The following is a 17,123-nucleotide window of genomic DNA, read 5'->3' as shown; positions in this document are numbered from 1 at the left end:
CGGTTTTTTCTTGGGCCCGAAAGTGTCTGGGTGAATTATTGTAAGCCCGGATTTTTACCTTTTGCTGTCTCAAAATATTACCCTGAACATTAAGGAGAAGATAGAGAGTTTGGATCAGAGGTGGTTCAGTAATAGACAGAGATGAATTAAAGGTTGTTATGTGCTGATGTGTCTCTATTAGACCAGGCTGGAGCCAAACAGGGCCGGACTGGGACTGAGAAACAGCCCTGGACTCTGACCAGCCGGGCCCAAATTATCACCCGCCTTAACGGAGCGTCCAGTTCAGCTTTGCCCAAATCTAAAAGCTTCTCGGCTGGAGAGCAACAGTGTAACGCCTCATGTGAAAGCTGAGACCTACGAAGGGATTGGAACTTTTTGTCAAGTCGCCGCTTTTTTTGTCATAGTTTTGTTGTTTCTTCATTACTTTTTGTGACTTTTTGTTGTGTTTTTGTCATTTTTTTGTTGAATTTTTGTCACATTTTTGTTGAATTTTTGTCACATTTTTGTTGAATTTTTGTTGAATTTTTGTCACTTTTTTGTTGAGTTTTTGTCATATTTTTATTGAATTTTTGTTGAATTTTTGTCACATTTTTGTTGAATTTTTGTCACATTTTTGTTGAATTTTTGTCATTTTTTTGTTGAATTTTTGTCACATTTTTGTTGAATTTTTGTTGAATTTTTGTCACTTTTTTGTTGAGTTTTTGTCATATTTTTGTTGAATTTTTGTTGAATTTTTGTCACATTTTTGTTGAATTTTTGTCACATTTTTGTTGAATTTTTGTCATTTTTTTGTTGAATTTTTGTCACATTTTTGTTGAATTTTTGTCACATTTTTGTCACATTTTTGTTGAATTTTTGTCACATTTTTGATGAATTTTTCTCACATTTTTGTTGAGTTTTTGTCACATTTTTGTCACATTTTTTCCATCATTCTTTTGTTATGGCTCTGTCACGTTTTTGTGGCCTTTTCGTTGCTTTGTTGTCGTGTTTTTGTTGACTTTTCATCCTCTTTTTTTGTCGCTATTTTGATGCTTTTCTTTTTAGCTTTTAGATTTTGATCTGATTTTTTCAGTTTTCAGGTTTTGGGCCAAATTGGTCTCTGAACATATAAGCTTTCACCCGGAAACAGAAAATATGCCTAATCTTCACAATAACATGTTTAAATATTGCGCTGATTCAAAGTTCCCCCATAGACTTATATGGGAGAACACAATTTCAAGGGCCTTTTTCTCCAAACACATGTTTCTGTCATTGTGGCGACACTATGTCCACGTCAGTCGGACCTAAAGACTTCACATTTTCCAGCCTTGGACTGAACAAGATTTGGAAGATTTTTTCAGAGGGATTTTTTATTATTTAATCCCTTAAGCCCCATTTATTGAGTTTTGAATGTCAAAAAATGAGGCGAACATTACATTCCAAAGCCTCGGTGCAGCAGAACAAAAGGCTCTGTCCCCCATGGTTCGGCGTTTGGTTGAAGGAACATGGAGGTGGAGGCTCCTGGATGACCTGAGGGTGCGGTCTGAGGGTTCCCGTGATATGAGTTCCTGCAGGTGTTGTGGAGCGTGACCAGTGATGCATTATGGGTGAGCAGCAGGGTTTTGTAGTCGATCCGGGCAGAAACCGGGAGCCAGTGCAGTGAAAACAGAACGGGTGTGATGTGCTCGTACTTCCTGCCTCGCACAAGTATAAGTATCGCACTTTACCAGCCTGTGTCACAAGTTAAGTCGCTATAATGTGTCGTTCACATCCTGAGCTCTTATTATGTCAGTGCCCTCTGCTGGACACGTGTGGAACTCTTTCCTTTTTTTAATTTAAAAAAAGGAAAGAGTTCTGGTTATTCTTTAAAAAGTCATAACTCCGCACAGGAATGGGCCAGAGACTTACTTTTGTCACATACTCTGGAATTGATGCTCTACAGGGCAGGATTAAATCATCTCGCGCCCCCAGGCAGAAGCTTATCAATTTTAATGCACAAAGGATACATTTTAATGCCACACACAAATACATTTCAGCCAAAACTGCAACTGAGTATGATCAGAGCATCATTTGGGCATTTTCAATAAACTTACACAGTAAAACATGTTGAATAATGTCGTCATTTCCCAAGAATTATCGATTTGAAACTAATTTAATGACATTTAATGCCTTGATTTTGGCACAATTCATTGAATCAGTGTTAATTTCATCGGCTAATATATTTATCAGGAATGGGCTGAGACTGTCACGGTGCGAAGAAATCTTGTGATTTTTTTTTATTGGTTTTTTTTTTGCTTCAATTTAGATATAGAGCTGCTTCCTGTGGACTGAGGGCTTAAGGGAACATGTAGGTAATGGTTCTGTAACTGTGTGTTTAATATGTTGTATGTATGTGGATGAAAGTGCAGCACGCAGGATATGAAGAACAGTTAACAGTGGGCCATTTGTGGAGGGAAAAGGTCAGTTTAATAATCACTCTTTAAAGCCTCCTGTGCAGGGGCGGATCACGGGGTGGTAAGCAGGTCAGGGGTCATTTCTTGGGGGGGCAACACATTTTACTTTGTCAAATGTTTAGAGCCGCGTTACGCTAGTTTTGTTTGATCGGAGGCAATTTTTCATTTAGGTGCAGATCAAAATGATATACAAAGCGTAGCAGTGTCCATAATATAAGTCGGGGGTTTCTAACTCAACTTTTAACTTTTGTAAAAAATAAATAAATAAAAAGAAATCATAATCTTGGCTCCTTATTCAGCTCTTAAGTTGTTCTGTCCTGTCAAAAAGTACTAACTGAGAGTGAGCCTCTAAGTAGCTTCTGGAGCAGACCTGGGCCACATCCGGCCCGTGGGCCACATCCGGCCCACGAGATGATTCAGTCCGGCCCATGACTTGTAGGGCATAAATTCATAAGATGCAGAGTTATGTTTTTTTTTTAAAGAAATGACCAGAATGCTCACTCCAGCCACAAGGGGGCAGCTTAAATTAAACAATAGGGAAAGAATTCCACAGGTGCCCAGCAGAGGGCACTGACATAATAAGAGATCAGGATACAAACAACACATTGTAATCAAGTGGGAAATGGACAGTCTGCCCCTGGGCAGCTGTGGCTACAATAGCAGCTTACTATCACGGAGTGTGGAGTGAATGAATATTGACTCAATGTAGCCGAGACTTGTGACCCAGGCTGGTAAAGTGCAATAAGTGTGAGTGTTTTCATGAGGCCACAGTCCTGCCAGGATCAGTATTATTCATTTATGGAAAGTTTACTAAATGGTATTTTAGTTTGGAGCGTTTGTTTATGGAGCTGCTTTCAGTGCGATGGTTTATGTTAATGAGGATCAAAGGTTTTATAAGCTAAATAAGGATTCTCACACATGTTTGTATTTACAGAAAATGAGTCCTGCTAAAGAACGGTAAGAATCAGCTGTTCAAAACACACAAAGTTGAGCAGAATCAGTTTGAGTTATTGTTGGTGCGGCTCCGCCCCCGTTCAGGCTTCTCATGTGGCCCCTTTTGAACAATGTTTCAACTTTTTAAACGTTTAATTATTCATTATTGCAATAGTACATTTGATCAGAAAACCCCCTCTGTCAAAAGATTGTTTATTATTAGTTAAGTCCATACAAAGGACACAAAACAGAATATTATTTTTATGACGACAAAATCTCGTTTCGTTTCATGAGACTTGTATCTTGGCCCAGCCTTCTGTCCCAAATGCTTGTTGATGATGATTTTCTCTCTTGGTAAACCAGCCATATTCTCTTGTCATTTTTCTTTTTTTGGGATCTGTCGTGTATGATTCAGCCTCCACTTTGAGTCATTTCTGATCTGCACTGATGCAGAAACAACAACCCTTCACCGTTATCCCGGGAACAGCTCATTCACCCTCTTTGGACGCTTGTTGTTTAATTACGCCGCTCTTTAATACGCCAGCGCTCATCCTGACCCAGACCGGGGTGTTTCTGTGGAGATTCATGACCAGACACGGCGTTCCCAGAGCCCGACACCCACCGCCCTGAAGGAGGAGGACAAACTCAGACACACTGATGCTTTTTAAAACGCCTTTGCACATTCTGCATTAGTGAGGTTTATCTTCAGTGTCAAACATGGTTAAAGCCTGTTTGAGCGGGAGTTGTGCTGCAAACGACAGCCTCCTTCAAACACCTGAGAGATCGTGAGGCCGCGGCTGATGAATGTGTCGCCTTCGTAGCTGCAGTGAGCTGGAGCGTCCACCGGGGACCGTCTCAGAGACATATTTCTCTCTCTGACTGTCACAGACGTTACACCGGGGCCTTCATCCTTCACTGGCCTGTTCTGTCTGTGCCACAAAGAGCCGAGGCGCCCATGAAACTCACTCTGACGCCACGATGAAGACAGAGACCAGGCGTGTATTACAGTCGTTTGAAAACAGAGGAAATGAGGTTTGTTGCCTGAAGGACGAGGTCAAATGTGTCCTTATGTTATTCATGTATTAACCTCTTAACCCTCACCTTAACAGAGGGCAGAGCCTATAGGCCAGTGAAACGCCTCATTTGAAAGCTAACTCATCTGAACGGATCTTTTTCCTCGCATTGTTGCCGTGATGTTGTCACTTTTTCTGTTGCTCTTTTGTGGCATTATCATATTTGCCATCATTGGGTTGATATTTTTCCATCAGTGTATCGGCCCAAGGAACAGCGTTACTTTGCCAGGTGTGCTGTGCGTGTAGTGCAATGTTTCTTGCCTTGTACCTGATGAAGGAAACTTAAAATGAAGCTTGTGCGCAAATTCAACCTGGACGACATACCAGCTGCATTCATTCATCACCTCATCACCGGCAGCGCACTCCAATCATCCAATCACGGACTCATACCGTTATTCTGTTTCTGTGAGTCTTTTCAGGTTGAAATATTGTGTCTTTGATATTCCATAAATTATTCTGTTTTCCATTGTGGACAAATTGTTGAAAAGAGTTCCAGAAGTGGCCTGGTTTTACCATAAACCTCGAACTTACTTTGTTTCGTACAAGGGTCTGGAACTTGACCATTGAGCTCCGTTACCAGGTGGGAGGGGTGAACTCGAGGGACTGAAGCGAGCCATTACAACTCTGTTTGTTTGTTTGTTTGTAGACTTTATTGTCCCCGTAGGGAAATTTGTCCTCTGCATTTAACCCATCCTTCGATGCCACTGGGGCAACCCGTAAGGAGCAGTGGTCGACGGCCGTGCCGCGCCCGGGGACCCGTCTCCATGATGTGGAGCCAGGCTGATGGTCAGAATCACCTGGCTGGAGGATTCACCTATTGCACATGTTTTTAGTGGTAGGGGAAACCGGAGTACCCGGAGGAAACCTACGCAGACACGGGGAGAACATGCAAACTCCACACAGAAAGGCCCCGTCCTGGTGGGAATCGAACCCGGGACCTTCTAGCTGTGAAGCGGAGGCGCTAACCGCTGCGCTACCGTGCCTGTGGGACATTCCTTGTGTATTTCAAGGCTTCAATATTATTTTCTGGATATTTGAGAGCCGAAACAAGACAGGTTGAATAGCTTCCATTTCTTTCATATCCGCCATTGACAAACTACAACCAGCGACCGGAGTTTACGGACGGCGAAGGCCAGGCTGTAGAGAGACCAGTGAACAGTCGGACACTTGAGCTCAAAAGTGAGGACAAAGGATAAAAAAACCTAAAAACAATCTTAGATTAAAGCAGCACTAAGTAACTTGTTTACCTTAATAGTGACAGAGGCAGAGGCACTTCTCCTCCAGGTCAGGGTTGCCAGTTCAAAGCCACTGACAAAGAAGAACGTGTCGTGCTGCCGTACGAAGGGTGAATTTGGGCACGATCTGTATGTTTTAGAAGGTCCAAAGTTAGTAAAGTTATTTGCATGTTCTGCACGTGTCCGAGTTTCCTCCAGGAACTGAGAACATGGGTCAGTAGGGTCACCTCTGGAGCACTGGTGAATGAGAGTGTGTGAGTACATGCAGCGCAGGGCGAGTGGAAAAAGCCCATGGCCAAATAAGCAGATAAGAATATAGTGGTTTTGTTGCTTCACTTCACAACAAGAGTTTTCTCTCAGTGGTAACGCTCCTGTTTAACATGTGCTGCATGAACTGAAGACTCTATCCCGACTATTGTTCTGGCTTATCACTGTCAGGGCCGGACCGGGACTGAAAACCAGCCCTGGACTCTGGTCAGTCTGGCCCAAATCAGCGTAAATGTGACACTTCCACAAATACACATGTGAACCTGTGTAGCTCGAAATAAAATATTCAATCAAACCTCTGACCCCCCGCCTTAACCGAGAGCATTTTCTCCAGTTCGGCTTTACCCAAATCTAAAAGCTTCTTGACTGGAGAGCAACACTGTAACGCCTCATGTTTTTGTCACTTTTTCGTTGTGTTTTCGTCTCTTGTTTTTCGGGGGTTTTTTTCATGTTAATGTTGTCACGTTGTCGTCACGTTTTCGTCACATTTTGTTGTGTTTTTGTCACTTTTTTGTTGCTTTCCCAGCGCGTTTTTGTTTTTTGATGCTTTTCCTTTAACCCCTTAACTCCCGCCTGAACCGAGCACATTTTCTCCAGTTTGGCTTTACCCCAGTCCAAAAGCTTCTGGAAAAAAGCTGTGAAAATAGGGACAAAGCTGAGACGAAAACAATGATGGAAATGTGACAAAAAAGTGAGAAAAGTTTGACAAAAAAGTGACGAAAAATTGATGAAAAAGTGGCAAAAATGACACAAAAATGTGACAAAAAAATGACAAAAATGTGACAAAAATGTGACAAAAAAAAATGACAAAAAAATGACAAAAAATGACAAAAAAATGACAAAAAAATGACAAAAATGTGACAAAAAAATGACAAAAAAATGACAAAAATGTGACAAAAAAATGACAAAAAAAAGACAAAAAATGACAAAAAAATGACAAAAAAATGACAAAAAAATGACAAAAATGTGACAAAAAAATGACAAAAAAATGACAAAAAATGACAAAAAAATTACAAAAAAATGACAAAAAATTGATAAAAAATTGACCAAAAAAATGACAAAAATGTGACAAAAAAATGACAAAAAACAAACGAAAAAATGACAAAAATGTCTGATGACGTGAGGAAAAAGATCCTCTCGGTTCAGGCGGGAGTTAAGAGGTTAAGCTTTTAGATTTGGGTAAAGCTCGGTTAAGGGTAAGGTAAAGTGAGAGGCCAGACCGGGGGCCCTAGAGCCAGTGGCCCCTCTGTGCTCTTCCAGAATACAGGACATGTGGCCAGTCCGCCCCTGATCACTGGAGAACAGGACGGATTCTATCTGTGAGGCGGAGTTTCACAGGTGACCCTCAGGTGAAGAACGGCGTCAGAGCCAGAGGAGAAGGAGGAGAAGGAGGAGGACAAAGATGACGATGAGCTGATGATGCTGATCAGATTAACCCACAGTGAATCACGATGGCACTGCTTGTGACCATGTAAAGACCCTGCAGTCTGCTTTGTTTGTGTTCACTCTCCACGAGACAGGACGTGACCCTCAAAACAACCCTCTCTCCTCTCACTGGACGTCTCTGATGCTGGACAGTGTTTTTATATTCAGAGTAGCCTGAGAAGTTTCTGGCCCTCTCTGCTCTCTGGCACACAGCGTGGTCCCCGAGCTGCGCCAGCTCAGATTCATGAGTGTGGAAAGTGCTGAAGAGAAACAACACAAAGCATTGTGTTCACAGCAGCATCAGTCTCCTCAGCTCTGGGTACGGCTGCATTACTTTAGAAATAAGGAAACCAACACAAAGGTGATGCATTATTCAAGACTTCGGAGATGGTATTAAAGGTTGGTTTAAGGCTTTTACCACCAAAAACAAACCAGGAGCTGTGTTTCCATCTTTGTGTGTCTTAGATCTGCTTCTCTATAGCGGCGACAGCTCCAAAAAACCCTCCTGACTCTCCCACGTATCCAGGAACGGATCCAGGAACGTAACCAGGAACTTTCATTGCGGAGTGAAAACACTCATCACAGCTTCACTACATTTGAAGGACATGGTTGAAAAAAATCCGTCGAGAGCAATTTTTATCCTTCATGAATTAATCTCTCATAAGTGTTTTTTATGTATATATATATATATAGGCAGCATATTATTTATGTTAGTATAAATGTGAGATTTTAGGATAAATGGAGCTGAACTAAACCTGATCTGAACAGTATTGGTACATTTTGCAACAGAAATGTGAATAAACTCATGTGTAAAAGTCTGAGAGGAGACGACTTTCAGAGTCACCTGCTCATCAACATCAAGGTCAGATTACGCTCAGACAAATGTAAAGTGGAGCTTATTATTTACATGTTTTCAATTTTAACGGAATGTAAGAGACGGTGGGTGAACGGGACAATGTTTACCAGCTCCATCACTGCACTACGGGACAGAGAGAGAGAGGGGGGGGACATAGATGAGCTCGTCCTGAGACTTAGATGAGAAGAGCGCTCCACATGGAAGGATATTATTAGTCTTTAACTGCGTTTGCATCGTGGTTTTCTTCCCCGTGTTGTTGTTGCGCCCGGGTCAGGAAAGTTAGAGCGAGGCAGTGATACAACTGTAAGAGCTCATCCAAGACAAGACGCGGAGTGAAACTTTAGAGAGAGAGAGTTTCTGAAAAACAGCAGAGCTGCGGCTTGATTTTCAATCCTTCAAAATGACGGACGGCCTTTGAAAGTAAAAAGTAAAAAAGTAAAAAATATTCCGTAAATGACGGAGAATTTTCGGTTAATGTGACCTCTGCTACAGCCACACACGCTGATCATTTTTACTCTTTCTTGAAACAGCTGCACAGCAAAGGAAGCAAGAGCAGAGAGGTGGTGTGTGTGGGAGGGGCTTATTTTAGCTCGCTCAGAGAATCCGGAAGTGAAACTACTAGTGTGAGATATTGGCCCCGTCCCAACCTGCACTTCCACCCTCGCGATGGGTGCGAGTGTGTGGCCCCGCCCCCTTTGCCCCCCTGATCCACGCTGTGCCAAAGCCTGAATCCAAACGGCCCATGATTCTTTGCAGTATAGACCAAAGAGGCGGGATCATGGCTGCATCTGCGGATCCTGTGCTGAAAAAATGTGCTTTTAATGAAATATTGCTGTATATATCTTTTGCTGTATCTGTGTAAATACAATCAAGGTTTGCCAAGCATTAATATCTGATGAAGCAATGACGTGCGCACCGGATATTTACACACATTCTATGCTAACAGTTTCATTACTGTGTGCAATCATTCATAAGTTAAGTTACACTTTATTCATCTCTGTAGAGAAATCTCTGTGGAGAAATGTGTTCTCTGCATTTGGAGCAGTGAGCCGGCACTCGGGACCCAGGCTGGAGGTCAGAAACACCAGGCTGGAGGTCAGAAACACCAGGCTGGAGGTCAGAAACACCTGGAGGTCAGAAACACCAGGCTGGAGGTCAGAAACACCAGGCTGGAGGTCAGAAACACCAGGAGGTCAGAAACACCTGGAGGTCAGAAACACCTGGAGGTCAGAAACACCTGGAGGTCAGAAACACCAGGAGGTCAGAAACACCTGGAGGTCAGAAACACCAGGCTGGAGGTCAGAAACACCAGGCTGGAGGTCAGAAACACCTGGAGGTCAGAAATACCAGGCTGGAGGTCAGAAACACCAGGCTGGAGGTCAGAAACACCAGGCTGGAGGTCAGAAACACCAGGCTGGAGGATCATGTGCTCTACGTTTAAATTAAAATTATACAGTTAGCTCAAATAAATTACTAATATCCAATATACATTAATTTTAACATGTTCCAGACTGTGACATGTTCTTACCTGAGCTTAGACGAGTTGATCCGTACCTGTCTGGTCTTTGTGTCCGTGGAAGAGCTCGGTCGCTTCCTTGCAAACGACAAGTTAACATTCACTGCTTATGCTTTTTTCCAGCTCTGAGGTGATTGGACAATGACTGTTTGGGGCGTGGTTTCGCAAAAGGTCGATTACAGTGTGTTGTCAAAGTTATTTAAGCAAATCTGAGTAAAATAATCAAGTCCCTGAAAATAATCCTGAATGAATTGTCACTCGTCTTCCTGGTTTTCCAGCTTGCACCAAAGACTTGATCTGCTCTGAACAGCGTCAGCCAAAAACTCTCCCAAAGATCTCTGTGCTGTGTCCAATTTAATTTAGTATCTGGGCTCCGGCATCAGTCTGAACACCTGGAGAGTGAGACAGGCTCCGTTTGGCAGGAGGTGAGTAAACTAGAAAACAACTGGGATGGGAAAGATAAACGGGGTTATTGGCAGGGCGGAAAATGATGTGAATAATATGGAACGAGGTTTTGCATAAGTCAAAACTCACATGAGACTCATCCCTGACGGAGGACAGGAAGTTTGTAACACAGCTGCTTCCCATAGGCCTGTCACTACAGCAACTTGTCAAGTTTCAAGTGTAATGGTTTTGTACAGCCCAATATCACAACAGAAGTGGCCTCACAGCTGCACCAAACATCAAGGCAATAAAACAGAGCAATAAATATGACAATTAAAGGTTCAGGTGAATCCAGGCAAATGTAATGTCCAATAGGAGGCAGCGACGAGCGGTGTGGGCGTCCCCCGTCCTTAGACTCTCCAGCACGGCGAGGAAAAACTCAAAAACCCGGCAGGAGAAAAGAGAAACCTTGGGGAGAACCACAGAAGGAGAGATCCACTCCCATGGACAGACAGGCTATAGAGACCCAGGGCCGAAGGATCCCTCAGCAGACGGGCCAAGATCACAGACAGTTCTTCTGCAGTCAGAAGAAGAGGATGGCGCTCAGTGGACCGTACTTCCCACAGCAGTGTTTCTCCTGAGGCAGCTTTACCTCAGGCTGTGGGTTAGAGCTTTACTTCAGGCTGAGGGTCAGAGCTTTACTTCAGGCTGAGGGTCAGAGCTTTACTTCAGGCTGAGGGTCAGAGCTTTACTTCAGGCTGTGGGTCAGAGCTTTACTTCAGGCTGTGGGTCAGAGCTTTACTTCAGGCTGTGGGTCAGAGCTTTACCAAACTAACCTGATCATAAGCTCATTCTCAGAGGTACGTTTTGAGCCTAGTCTTAAATATAGGGACTGTTTCTGCTTCTTTAACGTGGGCTGGGAGTTTATTCCATAAAACCGGAGATTGGTAGCTAAAGGCTCTGCCTCCTACAGTAATTTTGGAGACTCGAGGAATTACTAGTTGCCCTGAGTTTTGAGAGCGGAGAGCTCTGGTTGGCTGATATGGAATGACGGCGTCTTGGAGATAAAGCGGAGCTAAACTCTTTATGGATTTAAATGTGAGGAGCAGGATTTTAATTTTATTCTAAACTCAACAGGAAGCCAATGGAGAGACTTTAGCACAGGGGTAATGTGTTCTCTTCTCTTTGTCCGCGTTAACAATCTAGCAGCTGCATTTTGAACTAATTGAAAACTTTTCAGGGAGCTTTTAGGGCACGCTGCCAGCAGGCTGTTGCAGTAACCCAGCCTTGAAGAGACAAATGCGTGAATAAGTTTTTCTGCATCGCTCTTAGTTAGGATGTTTTGTCAATGTGTCAATACATTGAGGCAGGAAAATATAGCGATAAACGATATTATCGACTTAGGATTTACATAGGATCCACTCTAAAGGTGCCGACACACCAAATGTGGATTGCACGGCAGGTTCGGTTCATTCCTGTGTTTTGTCAATGTAAATGCGCGCACATGCGGTGAGTGCTCAGAGAGGCATGAACGTGGCGTGAGGAGGCAGGAAGAGGAAAAACACACATTTCACAAAAAATGTTATTGATCATCTAAATTTGGAACAATATAACCACGTCTACTCCATCATAGAGACACAAGTGAAATGGAGACCAGATGGAATCTTCATGTCAAGCAGCAGCTGTGGTTTGAAATGCCTTTCTCCAGCCCAGGCATTTGGATCAGAGGAATCACACGCTTCAATAAATGTACGAAAACACGGCCGGAGTGAAATGAAGGACGCACTGGATAAACGTGTTTTAAAGGGGATTTCATCATGACATGGACAGACAGGTACAGCACGCTCCAAACCCACACATAATGAAACAATATCCAGGAAAGGGAGAGAGGACAGATGCGAGATTTGCCTCAAGTGTCAGAGAGAAAAGTAGGCTGGAAAAACTACTCTCAACAAAGTACAAACTAAGAATCAGGAAACCATATTTCTCATTCATGCCCCTATTCTCAGATTGTAGGGCATGCGTAAGTTCACCTCGTGGTTTTAACCCTCTTCCATTTGCCTGATGAAGGTCTCCGGACCAAAACCTTGACCTGTTTTTGCGAGGTTGGCCGTGTGTGGGAAGTGTTATTATTGTTTTTACTCATGTACGCTGGGATTTTCCCTCATCTCCCACGCACCTGCCTCTAGTAATTCATGTGCGAAGTTTCTCCTCTCCTTCCAACCTCTGTTTAATGGAGGTGAACCTGGTCACTGCTGTCTCGCTTCTTTATTTTTGCTTCCTGGTTGCTCCAGTTCCAATTTGCTCCTATGGACAATTGTAACTTATCTATGACAAACTGATGTATCTGAAATATGATGTGTACTAACTGACAAACACCTCTTCACCTGTTAAGGACCACCTATTTTGATGTACTCTCGCCTGGCTAAATGAAACAGTCCCCTCTCCATATTAAAATTACTGTCAAAACAACATACTTTGTCCAAATTGCTTATGTGAACCATCATAGGAATCAGGACAAGCAGTAGCTTCTTTGTACATTTAGAAGGACACTGTGACAAAAACATGTAAAAATGTTCTTTAGTTATAAAATTAATAAAAATATAGCTTTTTTATATATCGAAAATTACACATAAACTGAAATGTCTTTCCTGAAAATATACTTCATAGCACAGACTCCAAACTGAGTACAGTGTTAGTCTTACTGGTGCTCAGCATGTGTGCACACTTTCAGAAGTCTCGGTCCAAGTATGTTGGATTTGTAAACTTTTCAGTGTTTTGGTGCTATATCTAATTAGCATCGTGCACAAACCTCTCCAAAGTGCCAAATGTTATAAAAGCAAAAATATTTTCACAAATGTGTCAAACAAAGTGAAGCAGCAACAACGAACCTCCCAGAAATGGACTAAATCAAAGCAAAATGAAAATCAAAGCATTTCTTCTCCATATTTATCTCAGTCACACCTTCCCCCGAAACAAAATGGCCGCCTTGTTTACTCAGAAGAGCTTTAACACGTCTTCCTTCACTGTTGATCTGGACGATGGCGGATGGAAACGGCTCATTTTGAAGAGAATAGTCATTAGGATTAAGGGAACAGAACTGGAATTGCCTAAAAGTTTGTTTACAAGAAGATTCTCTCATCTGTGGAGTATTTTTAGGTAAATTCTGACCGTGAAAATTGAAAATAATGAGCCAAATTTTCCAAAAAGAGAATTTTGTTGAAATTTTTTGTTGAATTATATTTTACTTGAGTATTTTGGACCAAAGCAATCCTGTCAACCTATGATTGGACCACAAATAATTGAATATGGATAAGAAATGCTTAATTTTAATGCTCGATTTTCATGTTTTTTTTATTTTTCTGTCCTTAATTAATGCTTTGGTTTATGTGATGTCGTTCCATGACTGGAATAGATGTTTTGGGGAGAAGTGCCTGTTTAAAAATCTGTGCCACATCCTGAGTCCTGAACAGGTTGATGCCGCACATGCGTGACCTTTGTTCATCTAAATGTCTTCCAGTGTAACACATTACTAGAATTTTTTTGTCATGAGTTCATTTTAAATACAAAATGTAAGGTTCAAATCACAGTCAGCTGCATGTTTCATTGAACTGATGGGTTGAAATGTTGAAGGTTGAAGGTAGTTCAGCGATCAGTGCTCGTGCTTCACAGCTGTAAGGTCCCGGGTTCAATTTCCACCTGGATGGGGCCTTTGTGTGTGGAGTTTGCATGTTCTCCTCCAGGTCTGCATAGGTTTCCTGCGGGTACTCCCGTTTCCCCTTCCACTAAAATGATGTACAATAGGTCAGAATGAATGAGAGTGTGTTTAACGCAGAACTAAGTAACTCTCGCCCCTAGAGCCCATAAGCACAACTGCAGGTGTCGTAGCAAGTTGCAATTTTTTAGGTTATTCATTGTCTTGGAGAGTAAATACTACGCTGACAGAAAAGGCGAAGGGACAGAGGGTTACTGTGCATCCAATTACACAATGGAAATAATGTTTTTCACTCAGATTTGGCTGTAAATACTGTTTAAAGTGACGTTAGCCGCAGTTAGCTTTGCCCGTTAGCCTGCTAGCTTATCTTCGTGATTCCATTAGTGTGTATTGGTGGCTCTGGTCCGGTGGCAGGAAAGTTGCAAACATGGTTTTCTGTGCAGAGACACCAGGGGGCGATGAAAGACCCTCCAATCATCCCATTAACACTTGTATTTCCCCCACAGGGAAGGATTTATTAAGGTAAACACGTTACTTAGTGCTGCTTTAAGAGTGGATACATGTCAATACATTTAAATTCTTTCTTCTGCTTGATCTAAAGTGGGCAAGTCTTTAAAGATTGGGGATTTGTTGTGTTTGTGGCATAAGAATTGCCAAAGCGTTCAGATTTACTTGCTTCCTGTATAAACTCTGTAAAAATGCTGTCCTGGAAGCACATCTTGCTCATCATATGGCTCAGAACAGAGCAGCTCGAGTTGTGCTTCACTGTCCTTTCCACACTAATGTCCGTGAGATGCTCAGGAGACCAAACTACAGGCCAGGCTCCTCATGGTCATGCACAAAGTTGTGATGGACAAACAGCCCAGCTTTTTGATCAACAAACTCTTATTCAGCGGGTTTGGTCACAGATTTGTGACTCGCCAAGTGACGACAAACTCTGTGGTTGTTCCCAGACCCAAAAGTAACTCAATGAAAAGAACTGTTCTGTACAGAGGAGCAAACGCCTGGAACTCGCTTCCTTTTAACATCAGAAATACTAAGAGTAAACCACACTTTAAGCTGAAAGTAAAAGGTCAATTAGCTCAGTACATGTGAGCAGAGTCACTGTGTGTTATATGTGTCCTATAAGGTTGTATGATTATATGAAATGTGTAACATTCATGTATTCTATTTTAACTGTTTTGTAATTTTATATTGTGTCAGGAAGACTAGCAACCACTTGTGGGCGCTAATGGGGATCCTAATAAAGAATAAAGAATAGAATAAAGAATCTTCTTTAACATCTGTTAATGTAGCACGTTAGGCACGTAGCTTCTCATAACATTTCCGAAAGCTCCAATTCCTTAGTACGACGAAGGCTCTTGTTTTCCTCTGACAGTTTCTCAGGAAAGGGCAGGAGTTTTGTTTGTGGAAAGTCAAAGTGAGGAAACTTTCTACTTGATTACTTAGAAAAGTGGCTTGTCACAATGTTCCCTCGCTAAAACACGACACACGATAAAGTTCAGTGAGTTTGACTTCTGTTTTGTGAAGCGTCTAACGGGAGCAGCTGATTATACCAGACTCTAATGAAGCGAGGTGCTGTCGTTACGGAGCACAATGGGGAGCGTTTCGTTTGACTCACCTCCTCCCCAGGAACAGGCTGCCGACGCCAGGCGAGAGCTCAGAGATTACATATAATGTCTGTTGTGGCGTATTGGTTAGTGTGCTCATCTCACAGCTCAAAGGTCGCAGTGGGAATTCTGTGCAGGAGTGTGGTGTCCCCACGCTTTTTACACCGGGGTGGGGGCTCCACGACGGGTCTGCGGCCGCCTCAGAGTGCTTTGCTTCGCTATAGGCTACTGTGCTTCCAAATCCTGTACCTTATCGCTCCTGTTTGTCTTCATTTTGGTTCATAGGGTTGTTGTTGTTGTTGTTGTTGTTGTTGTTGTTGTTTGTTGTTGTTGCGCCCCCTTGCCTCTTTGTGTTAACATGTAGCTGCCACAGTCAATGTTTGAATTACTACTTAACCAAAATCAGAATCTACATGAACAGTGAAGAAGCTTTTAAAGAGGGGGTGTTCTGCTTTTGTCAGTCCCATAGCACCAGTCTATATCCCACTACAATGATGACAAACCTTCTGTTGGTCTGTAAATGCAGTAAATTAGAATAACTGCCTTGTATAAAATGTCTCTCTCAAAATGGCTGTAGTGAATGTCTTGAAATAGACATTGCCAATAATTTAGCCAATAATTTAGCATCCGCACAGTAAAGTGAAGATTACTGCGCGGATTTTGAACTACTCCTGGTATTATTACGCCTTGCAATATAGTTCCCCCTTTTATCCGCTTAGAAAATCCACAATTTTTAAGTAAGGGATAATGTATAGAACGCTGGTCATTATCGGGAAAATAAGTACCGACAGGGCGAACCGGACCCCGACGCGAAGCGGAGGGGTCTTGTTTCGCCCTGAAGGTGCTTATTTTCCCGATAATGACCAGCGTTCTATACATTATCCCGCTTATTATTCGGCCATTTGCAACTGAACACACACAACATAAACTTCGTACACTTTTATGAAGGCCGAAAGGTTTATTTAATGACATCCGCGACAAATAGTTCCCAAAAGTTTGCGCGTTGCTCGGCAATGTTTGGCTAGGCTAGAAGCAGCAAGGCTAGCAGCTAGCCTAGCTGCTTAGTTGAAGGCGCAGTTGGAGGAATGGAGGTGAATCTTTGGGTAAATTGAAAGTCAGACTCACGCTAACTTCACGAGCGATTCCCCGACTTCTCTCTCAGTGACGGGACAGAGATAGTGTCGCTGCTACGTACGCGCGGAGTGATATGAAAGCACGAACTCCGTTGCCATGGGCAGCGGTCATTATTTTTTTCAGACGTCCTTTATCAGAAAATAATGACCGGTAGAACGTTGGGAAATCCCATTCAAATCAACGGAGCTTCTACTTACGTTGTGAAGAGCCGGATAATAATTGTGTGTAATTATACTTTGTAGTGGAACACTTCACGTAACCATATTTAAATAGGGAAAACGTGGAAGAGCTTGGTAGCTTCTATCTTGACCTGTTTTGGAGCTATAGAGGAGAGAGGGAGAGGCTAAATGCTAACGCCGTCTGCGCTGTGTTTACGTGACTGAAGATCAGACAGGTCCTAAAGAACTCGTCAAAGCTCAGGTAAGAACATATCTCAGTATGGAAAAACTGTGGCCTGTTCCTTTAAAGCTTGTATTCCTCCTTTAAAGGAACAGGCCAGCGTTTTTACATTCTGAGATGTGTTCATGCCTGAGCTTAGACGAG

General features: G+C 42.6%; 1 long non-coding RNA gene across 1 annotated transcript in view; it reads left to right on the top strand.

The window, feature by feature from the left end:
• Positions 1-10,694, top strand: part of LOC306976907 — a 73,321-nt gene extending 62,627 nt beyond the window's left edge. Inside the window, exon 3 of the long non-coding RNA XR_013793789.1 lies at positions 10,637-10,694. This is a non-coding gene — a long non-coding RNA (uncharacterized lncRNA). The remainder of the gene's footprint in view (positions 1-10,636) is intronic.
• Positions 10,695-17,123: the final 6,429 nt, after the last annotated feature.

The sequence above is a fragment of the Gobius niger genome (assembly GCF_951799975.1).
Source record: "Gobius niger genome assembly, chromosome: 17".
Taxonomy (NCBI): domain Eukaryota; kingdom Metazoa; phylum Chordata; class Actinopteri; order Gobiiformes; family Gobiidae; genus Gobius; species Gobius niger.
The sequence above is the reverse complement of the archived record's forward strand: the minus strand, read 5'-3'. Positions and strand labels throughout refer to the sequence as shown.